The sequence below is a fragment of the Theobroma cacao genome, chromosome 8, assembly GCF_053813885.1.
Source record: "Theobroma cacao isolate CCN51 chromosome 8, ASM5381388v1, whole genome shotgun sequence".
Classification (NCBI taxonomy): domain Eukaryota; kingdom Viridiplantae; phylum Streptophyta; class Magnoliopsida; order Malvales; family Malvaceae; genus Theobroma; species Theobroma cacao.
The window spans coordinates 10,292,388-10,303,915 of NC_142646.1; the positions used below are offsets into that span (position 1 = coordinate 10,292,388).

Sequence of the window (11,528 nt, forward strand, 5' to 3'; positions counted from 1 at the left end):
ATAAAATAATAATATTTTATTAAGCCTATTAAAAGGCTTGAAAGTTCCAGAATTCTTCATTGGGATGGTCAGCCAAAACCAGCAGGAGAGAGAGAGAAATAAGAACAAACCTTAGAGTGAGAAAATTCAAAGAAAAAGTGTGATTTTTCAAGGAATCAAGTGTTTAAAGGTATGATTTTTCAAGCTTAGCTTAAGATTTATCATTTCCATGCACTTTCCATCATTTTCCATGGTTGAATCATGTGATTTGAGGATGAATTCAATTCTGGAAAAATGGGTTAGGAGAGAGAAACTTGTTAGATTAATTTGGTTTTAAGTTATGTTAGTGTTTTAAGTTAGTTTAGCATATTTAGGAACAAAACAACAAGAAAAGAATTTATTTTCCTGCATTACCATTATTGGCCGAATTTTCTAGGGGAATATTGGCTGATGATCTTGATGTTTATTTGAGGAATTATAATGAATAATGATGAATTATGAGTCTAGAAAAATAATAGAAATTTTCGGAGCAAAAATACAAATTTTTACCCATTAGGGGTATTTTCGTAATTTGCTATCGGGACTGATAATTTGCACCACACTGAGGGACATTAAGTCAATTTGGGTGCAATTGAGGTATAGAAATTGAAAAAAATTAATTTGAGATTAAATTGGACGAGTTAGTAATTTAATCGGGTAATAGGCCGAATTAGGTTAGCACCGCATTTAAGCGGTAGTCGGATAAGTTGCATGTCATATCATGCATTTATACCGAGCCTGAATTGATTTTATAATGGTCAAGCATTGATGTGGTGAATTATGTATGGTACATTGTGGATAGGTGGTGAGCAAATTACACTGGTAAAAGTATAGAAATTGTGCTTGAAGACTGGGATTAGGAGTACATCGACTCCTAAAACTGTGAGTGGACAATTTATCGTCTTAAATATCTAGAGTAATTATACTTGTTTGATGTTTTTATTGAATGGTGAGCTTAAATTATAAAATATTATGTTTTCCAATTAAAATGTTTTTTAATAAAACTGAAATTTATACTGATTTTGAAATCAAATATTGTTTTGGGAAAATTGAGTATATGGAGACTGTGTTGAAATTTATGATTTTATATGTTATTGAAATTGGGGCTTATGACACTATGGTAGCATGATGGCTAAATTTTTGGGGTTGGCATGAAACATATGAACAATTTTGGATTGGTCTCGGTAAACTGGATTAAATTTTATTCGCCATATTAAGCTACTGGAAATTTTATGGGTCTGGTGGTATATTAAACGGTCACTGCAGTGGTGGGGGTTTCCGTGGACTGCCTATGAGAGGGGCACGGTAACTCAATTATATACTTACCTCCGGGGGGAGATGTTGGGTGAAGTATCTCCTGAGGTATGATTTGAGTGCACCTCACGTTCGGGCCACCACGTGAGAGTGAGACTCAACCAACGCCAAGGAACGGCTGTGTGTCAGATGTGAAAACATGTTTATGAGTATGGGTCATTGAACAGCCTTGGCGGTCTCAGTGGGATACCTTGACGAAGGTACCCGCGAGAATGATATTGGCAGGGGCCAAGTTTAAGAAATTCATAAGTCGGGGAAATTTTGATGAAAAGAAATTATTTGGTATAGATTGAAACGAATTTTGTGTTATGAACATTATTGAGATATAACGTTTTTATATTGTCTCCATCTACTCGGCTTTAGATGCTTTTGATGGTAATTGTTTACTCACTGGGATTATTTAATCTCACCCCTCTTCCTATCCATTTTTCAGGCTCAGGACAGTTTGTTGATAGTTGATTAAGACGAGAATTAATCTCGAAGTTGCATCATAGGAAGTAAGGGTTCGTAGCTCTACACTTTCTTGGTTAGTTGGGGGCCCACGTGTCACTGTAAACGAAATTTCATACTTTAATTATCTTTATTACTATATGAATAAATTTATTTTACTCTTACGCTACAAAAGTTATTTTAGGAAGACTTTGAAAATATTGTGTTTTAAGAAAATAGAATATTTTATTTAATATTTTTATTATATTCAAATAGCTATAATTTTACTTTAAACGAATGTTTTAGACTTCAAAATTTAATTTAAATCATGAAATATGTGTTTCCACTTACATATTACATTTTTTCGGATTTCGAAATTTAAAAAAAAAATTGACGAAAATGCCCCTGTGAGCTAGAAAATAATATTTTATTGTTTTGAGTTGGAACCAACTTATGTTTTCTTGAAATGCGAAATTTAATAACTATCACTCACCGGGGAGATGCGGAAGTTGATGCTAAGCCTTGCGGGGTTTCGATCGGCATCCGGGGTAATGAGTGCTTATCGGGACGTCGCGGCGGTTGTCACTGGCTCGATGGGAGTTCCGGGTCGTGACAAAAGAAGAGTCTAGATGGTGGTACCAACACTTTAACTTTGTTTCTCCATCAAACAATTAAGTAAAAACACTTGAGTCTTTTCTAAACCATTTATTTTGCAATAGTAACACTAGCCAAAGGGTGAAAAGAAACCAAGTTGCTTACAATGAGCTTAAACAAATGGTGCTAAGATATGGCTAGCTTATTTATTCCATGAACCTAAAATCTTTAGCCATGACTTGTTTGCTTAATCAAACTTCAATTCATGTTTCTGTGTACATCTAAACATACATGCCTACAAAATAAATATATGCAATCAACGTATCTAAGTTTCATATATACTAATTCTTTTCACACTTAGCGACATGCATTTAACTTTTGATTGATTAGTTGTATATGGAACTATTGATGGATGATTGTGATAAATCGTGTGAAAAGTGTGTGGGATGATTATACCATATACTAAAGTTAAAAGAGACTATTTGTATCATTAAAAAATTTAAGAAATTATTGTAAAAACAATAATTAACATTTGATTAAAAGTAATGTTAATTATGGTAAACTTAAAATGGAGATTTTTGTATTTAGAGAATTAAAATAATAATATTCACTGAATTAGATGATTAAAAGTATAATATATCTTTTTTTAAAAAATAAAAAGTATAGACCAAACAAAATTTATCTTTAAAAGCATACACGTTGTATCCACAGAATCATCAAGATACTAAAACCATGCCAAACAGTTACAACTTCATCAATAGCTGTACACATTCACACACAATGGTTATTGGCATTTATGCTTTAATTTAACAAAAGCTTGTGAAATAGAATACACAAAGAAGAAAGAAAAGTTGCAAATTTAACTCAAATCTATAATCTACACAACAATGGGAAAAAAAAAAAGAAATTACCTTAAGCACACCCTTTCCAAGGTAGTCGGATCCTCCATCCTGTCGTAACATGCGGGTCTGAAAACCCGACCGCTAGACGTGAAAAATTATGGAATCACCACCAATATTTTTTTTAGGTGCGATTGGTCACCTATTGACTCGATTCTAATTGACGAGATCCTAAATTAATTTTAGGTCCGTTGAAAGAACGTTAAACTGGTCTAAGATTTTTAGAGTTAGGTCCGGGAGTACAGTTACGCACGGGGAAGGATTAGTACCACTGTGACGCTCGTTCCATGAACGATATCACTTAATTATAGGTTATCCTATCAGAGCATTAATTCTTAAATTTATTTCATTATGTTTCCTTAATTATCATTTATTTATTTTATCCTCTATTTTACTAGCAAATTAAAATATGTTATTTGGTTCTACAGGTGTGACGTGCACATGATGCATTTACAAAATCCATGGTATAAAATCCAAATAATGTTGGATGAAAAGCTTTTATTGAGGATATTTCCCGGATCTACACATCACACTGGTGGGATCTGGGGATATTCTCTCACCTAGAGAATTATCCGAAAAACTTTCCTTCTCAAACTTAACGAATAAATCCCATCTTTGGGGTAATCATTCGTTTTTTTAGAAAAAAATAACATTTTCGTGAATGCAGACCTATTACAAGTAGAAGCCTCTTATTAAAGATATTCTTCGAGCCCTCCCATTGTACTAGCGAGACCTAGAGATATCTTTTCACTTATGGAATTTCTTGAAGAAAACTCGCCATTGCAAGATCCTTCGGAAACTCCCATCATCGAGGCTTATACTCGTGTACATAAAATATCTACATGCCATGACATTTAACAATGCAATAGTGATGTGTGATGTGCCTAAGAAGTTTAATATTTGTTTCTTATCTTAAAAAAAAAATACTATTTTTCTTTGTATGTATATATATATCATGAATAAATATTTTGTATTTACTTATAGTTCTTATATAACCATTTTATTTCATTATGTATTTTTGCTATGTGAATATTTATTTATTTTACTATATAAACTTCCCAAAAAATCATATTTTTTAACCCAATATTTTTATTCTATTATTATTATTATTATTTGTGTACATATGCTTTTCATAAATTTATGTATATATATTTTTATTATATATATATATATTTGCCTTTATATTTTGGCCATGCTAATTATTATGATGAGTTTACTATTTTTTTGAATTCTGATTTTTATTAATTATTTATCATCATGAATTCTGATTTTTATTAATTATTTATCATCATGAATTTCATTATTTTATATAATCCTATATTCTTTTAAAAACCTTATATATATATATATATTTTTTATCTGTCCCTTTTTTGTATTTATTATTATTATTTATATTTATTGTTATCATTTTTTTCTTATTTCTTTTGTGTTTATATTTTGACTAGTTAATAATTAAGTATATGTAATTTTCATTTATTTAGGATTAGAAATATTGAAATTTAAAATAAAGACCCTCCCATCATACTAGTGGAGTCTTAATTTAAATCCCGAGCCTATAGAAAGTTCATTCGGAATTGCAACTTCTCGCGTTCCAAATGAACATCCCATCATTGGTGCAACTTATCTATAATCTTCGTGATTAATATTGAAGTACTTTGAGATCCAATTTACATACTTTCCTAACTATTAATGTTCATCCTAAATGTACATTTTATTATTACAATTATTATTTTCCTTACCTCACCATTTTTAACACTTGACAACAAATGTCTACTTTTTCCCTTTTTTATTTTTTACTAATCATTTATTTATTCCTATATCATTTTTTTTACCTTAGCTAAATCTATTACTATAACTATTTTTTATCTAGACATTTACTCCCTATTTACATATACATATACTTCACTTACCTAACTCCATATAATTTTATAAATACATATTCATCTAAGTTTAAATTCTTTTTATGGCTGAACATATTTAAAACATTTTTCTTATTTTCTACTATTATTATTATTTCTATAGTCTTCTGTTTGTTTGAATTTCCTAACCGTAAAATATCATCTAAAAATTTTAGGATATTATGCTAAAATGAGGTAAATTAATCCTACATCATATATTTTTAACCAAATAAAATGGGCTAGACCCAAACAACCCAAACCACAACAAATCCATGAAGAAAAAGAGCAAGGCCTTTACCTGACTTGGGCTCAGGTGATTACCCAAGAAGACTATTCCATACAGGAACGCCTTAAGCCTGCCTCTTCAACCCAATATGCACCATTTGGTGCTTGTGCAGCAACTCCTCTACCTCTCAAAACTACGCCGTTTGTACTATAATACCCATTCCCCAAAAAAACACCATTTCACTCTAACCCTAAGTGTAAAAACATTCTTTTCTCTCATCTCTCCCCATTTTCTCCTTTCATTTTCTCTCTCTACCACCGTTCTTCCCCTTTCTCTCTACTCAATGTTTCCTGTCCTCCTCCCTTTCTCTTTCTTTCTTCAACTGGTAACCACTTAAACTTTCAATCTCTTTACTCTCTATCTCTTTCTCAAGCAGCGATCGAAAGGCATAAACAAACCCACCTAATTCGAACCCAAAATAAAAATTGGTCACAGTAATGCCGACTTATATCTCCCCATTTTTTTCTTTGCTTTGTCTTTTTTGTTTTGGGAATTTAAAGATTTAGTTTTTTGGATTGTGACTAGGTATTTTTACTAGTAGAAAACTAGGGTATTTTTGTTCTATGGTTTTTTTTGGGGTTTTCAAAAATTGGCTAATAGGTTTTTGGTTTCTAGAAATTTTTAAAAATCGAGTTTTTTTGAAGATTTGGCTACGGCTAGGGCTTTTTGGTTGCTAGGGTCTTCAAAAATAAAAGAAAGGATTTTTTAGGGTTTTTCTTTGAATTTTGCCTCCCTCGATTTTGTCATTACTGTTTACTATTTATTTTGCTATTCAAGTAATGGGTGCTGTTGGATCCCTTCGATTTTGGTCTCTGCCCAGCGAGATTTCTCACTCCTGGCAGAGGGCTTTTTTTTTCGTATCGTAGAATAGTTGTTTTGATCCTTCGTATGACTAGCTGGCCTTTCAAATTTTATTTTGGAATGTTCTTCATGTTTGCTTTAATTCTGACTTAATTTTGTTTAATTATGGTGCTTGATCTGTTTTTAAGTTGAATTAATTAGTCAAACTTGTGTTTGGGTCATTAAAAAGGCTTTGGTCATGGGTTTAGATATTAGAACCCACAGAACACATCAAGGCCCAAGATAAACCTTAAAAACTTATAAAATAAATAAAAAGAAAATATAAGTAAAATAAAAATAAAATGGCATCTACAGCTGCATCTTTTTGCACATTCCTGAAATCAGGAATAGTGCAAAGATGTAGACAGTATGTTTGACCTAATTTACTAACTCTTTATGAAATACCCCATACTTTGATATGGTGATAAATAAAGTTGATCGAATGCAAATTGAGGTCAATTAAAATGTTTAGAAGTGATAAAAGACGAAAGGAGTAGTTTAGGATAAAATATTTCGCAAGTGAGAAAATAATAATAAAATAATAATAATTTTATCGAAGGAGAATTTGTGAGATAAAAGGCGATTCAGAAGTCAAGTGAGGCATAATAAGGTATTTTAGATACCAAGGAGACAAGATAAAATTTTTAAAATATTAATATTTAGCCGGATGTTGAAATCAGTCAAGAAGAAGGATCATATGGTTGATCCAAGTGGGGGAGAAGATGACAAGCTCGACTCTATAAAAATATTTGTCATGACATACATGTGATGGATAGCATGTTTGCATGTTAAGAGAGTCCCGAAAAAAATTTACAAAAGTCGGTATTGTACCTAGAGGTACAACAAAGTTGAGTTAAACTTCGAACTAGATCAAATAGAGAATTTAAGATGAAATTAAGAATTTTAAAGTCCCAGAATGGTTTAATATGGTGATTCGAAGTTCGAGGATCAATTTGAAGACAAACCGGAATTTTCGCTATCTAGGGGCAAAATGGTCATTTGCCACCTAGGGACAAAATGGGAATTTTCAGAAAAGATTTTTGGCCCCATTTGACTTATTGGAGTAAGATTTGAGGTTTAGAAGTGAAAAATTTTAATTTCGGTATAATTTGGAATAAAAGGATAAAATGGTAATTTTACCATCCGAAATCAAAAATTTAATTTTTGAAAGGATTTTGATCAAATTTTATTATTTGGAGTGTGAAATGAGTATGAGGAGTTAAAATTATGCATTATGGCAAATTTTCAATTTTTGGGGAAAAATGTAATTTTTGAAAGGTTCGGGGGTAAAAGTGTAATTTTGAAAAATTTGCTCCACCAAAACTTCGGAAAAATCTGAAAATTTCACTTAAGACTTGGATAAGTCAAAGGGAATGCATGGTGGAAAAAGTAGGACAAGTGGATGGCTAGAAAAAAAAAGAATTAATAAAATATTCAAAATATGAATAAAATAATATTATTCATTAAACAATAAAAAGGCATAAAAAAATCAGCCCATAACCCATTCTTCTTCTTCAACATTCGGCCAAGCAAGAAACAAGAGAGAGAAAGGAGAAAATAAAACCCTAGCCAAGAAATTTAAAGGGAAAATAGGTAGAAATTCAAAAATCAAGTGAAAAAAGGTAACATTTCTTAAATTTGTCTTGTGCTTTACCTTTCCCATGCATTTCCCATCATTTTCCATGGTTGAATCATGTGATTTGAGGATGATTTCAATTCTGGTCATATGGGTTTAGAGAGAGAAAGTTGTTAGATAAATTTGATTTTGAGCTATGTTAGTGTTTAGTGTTAGTTTAGCATGTTTATGAGCAAAACAACAAGAAAAATATTTATCTTCTCCATGAATTTCTTTAGGCCGAATCTAGTCAATGGTATGTGACGATGAGGTTGACTTTATTTTAAGAGAATTGGGTGGAAAAATGATGAATTATGAGGTTGGAAATTAAATGGGAATTTTCGGTGCAATAAATTGAAATTTTTACCCACTAGGGGTAAAAGCATAATTTATAGTTCGGACTGATAAATTGGACGAAATTCACAGTCATTGAGGTATTGTGGATATAATTGGATAATTGAAATTGAAATGGATGGAATTGGAGTCGAATTGGGGATTTTAGGAATTTACACCGTGTATAGGCGAGTTAGGTCAGACACCGCAATTAAGCGATTGTCTAAACATTTCAAATCCTATCTAGTGCATACGCATGGCTAAGAGCTTGAAATAATTTATGATAAATAGACACAATTTATTAAATTTTGTATCATGGATTATGGATAGGTGGTGAGTCAATTGTTTCGCGTAAGAGACTGCACCCGAGGGCAGAAGATAAGAGTATTTCTACTCCTAATACTGTGAGTAAACTTATTAACGTCTTAATTATTTAGAGTAGTTTTATACAAATGTGTGATTTTATAGAAAATGAGTTTAAATGGTAAATTGCTATATTTTAAGAGAAATTGTGATTTTATAAAATGATTTTATAAATTTTCTGAAAAATCGAATATTGGTTTTGAAAATAGAGCAATTGGAGACTGCCTGCTTGTGTTGCAAATTTATGGTTTTAAATTGAATGGCTTATGACAATATATGAGCATGAATGGCTAAATTGATTTTGGTGTCAGAATTATTTGTATTGTGTATTCAGCCTTGAGAGGCTAGATTGCGATAAATTGCCATGTCATGCTAGAATGAATTTTATTGATTGGTGGATTATATATTAATTATTTACTGCAGAGGGGGTTCCGTGGACCAGCCTATTAGAGGGGCACGGTAAACTCCATTATATTATTACCTCGAACGGAGAGGCGTGTAGGGTATCTCCTGGGGTAAAGCTTAGGGTTCACTTCACGCCAAACCACCACGTGAAAGGAAACTCAGTCAACGCCAAGGAACGGCTGTATTTTTCTCAAACTAAAAATATATTTTAAGTGTATACAAAATTTTAACAACCTTGGCGGACTCAGTTGGATGCCCTGCGCAAGGTATCACCGAGTATGAGTTTTGGCACGAGCCAAAGTTTTAAGAAATTCATAAGCCAAGTTGATTACTCGATTTTTATGGATTGATTTTATTTGGTTGAAATGAGTTGAAAGGTAATGAAATTACAGTATGATGATTTATTTTAATTGTCTCCATTTACTCGACTTTAGATAGTTTAGATGGTATCTGTTTACTCACTGGGATTTTATAATCTCACCACCCTCATTTCCTCACATTTCAGGCTAGAAGAATTCCATAGTTAGCTGACTTTGACAAGGACCTTCATTTGGACTCGAATCGGTAAAAGTTGTAGGTTTTCAGCTTCCGATGCATTTTGGATAGATGTGGGCCCACGTGTCACTGTAAAAGAAATTTTATGCTTTAGTTATTTGCTTTATAGTATATATGAATATAATTATCTTTTACGCTATAAGAATTATGTACCGATAGTTTTATGAAAATTATTTTACAAGAAAATAGTTTATTTTATTAAATATTTTTATTATATTCAAATGGTCAAATTTTTACTTCAAATGAACGTTTTAGATACTTAATTTTTTTTAAATCATTAAATATATATTTTCGGCTTACTTACTACATTTTTAGCTAGTTTTGAGGTTTTCGACAAAAATAACAAAAATGCCCCTGTGAGCAAAAAAAAAATGTTATATTATGATTTGGAAATGATTTGTAATCCTTCGTATTTTGATTATTTGATAACTATTGCTCACTGGGGAAGTGCGAAAGCTGATACGAGAGCCTTGCGAGGTTTCGATCGACATTCGGGATGAAGAATGTTTGTCGAGGCTTCGCGGCGGTTGTCACGGGCTCGATGGGGAGTTCCGGGTCGTGACACTTTATTCGAAGCTTTACCATTTGAAAAATAATTTTGAAAAAGATAAACAACTCTTCATCTGAGGCTCCACCACTTCAAAATCAATTTGAAAAACAAACAACTCCTTATCCAAGGCTCTACCACTTTAAAATCAATTTGAAAATAAACAACTCCTCATCCGAGGCTCCACCACCTTAAAATCAATTTGAAAAATAAACAACTCCTCATCTGAGTGATAATTCTATTTTATAAAATTATTTTATTCCAATTTTGTTATTAAATATTAGGTAAGTCCTCAATTTTCAATTATAATTTATTTATTTTTAGTTGTTTTTATAATTGGTTTGTTTGTAAGTAAGTTATTTTAATTTTATGTTATTCTTTTTAATTTGGTTATTATTTATTAGTTTTTTATATTTTTTGTAGGAACTAAAAGAAATTGAGCTTAATTTAGGAAAGTGAGATGTTGAAAGACCAGAAAGGCTGCTTGCATATACTTTAGTGTTTTGGCAATAACTCATGCTACAGAACTTCAAATGATGTGATTCTTGAACCATTGGAAAGATAAGAGACAGAGCTATAATTTTATGAAGATCACTTTGCCCAGTTCTGCATTGAAGATAGAGAAAATTGTGTCAAAAAATGGTTGGATGTACTATGTCAGGAATGGGAAATTGTAGAGACTGACAATTGATTTTTTTTTTGGGCCTCTCATTACATTTTTAATCCCAATTAAACCCTAGGTCAACCTAAGGAACTCTAGGTTAAGTTTATTAGTATAAATAGGATATGTTTAACAATATTAGGGAGATAACTTTTGGGAGATTCAAGAAGCTAGGAGTTGAGGCTGAAACTTGGAGATCAAGGCGGCAAATATTGTTTTGTTTTCTTCCTTGGCTTTTATTTTTCTTGTTACTCTTAATGGTTGAATTTATCATAATGTTATTTGTTTTTGTAATCATGAGTAGCTAATTTTCTTTTTCTAGGATTGCAATTGAACTCATATGTAATCCAACTTTTAAATCTCTTTCTTGCTTATCTTTAATGGGATTTGAGTTGTTTATTCCAATTTCTTCTTAATGCTTTTAATTGTTTGGCCACCAATTAAATTGATTTAGGAACCTAAACAAACTTGGGAAAGGGAGTTTAGAGTAGACTAAAATTGGGATAGCATATGATCATATTAACTTATTTGTGTATAGGATAGGGATATACCTATAGGCTATATGTAGCTAGATTAGAATCTAAACTTAATGAATCTATTTTAATTTCAATTCACATAGGGATATAGTGTCTTGGTTAAAATAGATATTTTTATAAGATGAGTTGAGAGACCTTTATAAATAATTTAGGACTCTAGGTTAGTAGTTCAACCCATTGAATTAAGTTAAGGAAGAGATGTAAGATTTAGATGAAGTGTGAGAGATATTGTAAT

General features: G+C 31.4%; 1 long non-coding RNA gene across 1 annotated transcript; it reads left to right on the forward strand.

The window, feature by feature from the left end:
- The first annotated feature begins 60 nt into the window (after nt 1-60).
- On the forward strand, nt 61-2,029 carry LOC148761178 (uncharacterized). The gene is made up of 3 exons (XR_016027795.1): nt 61-169; nt 821-900; nt 1,766-2,029. It is a non-coding gene; the product is annotated as an uncharacterized LOC148761178 (long non-coding RNA).
- Nucleotides 2,030-11,528: the final 9,499 nt, after the last annotated feature.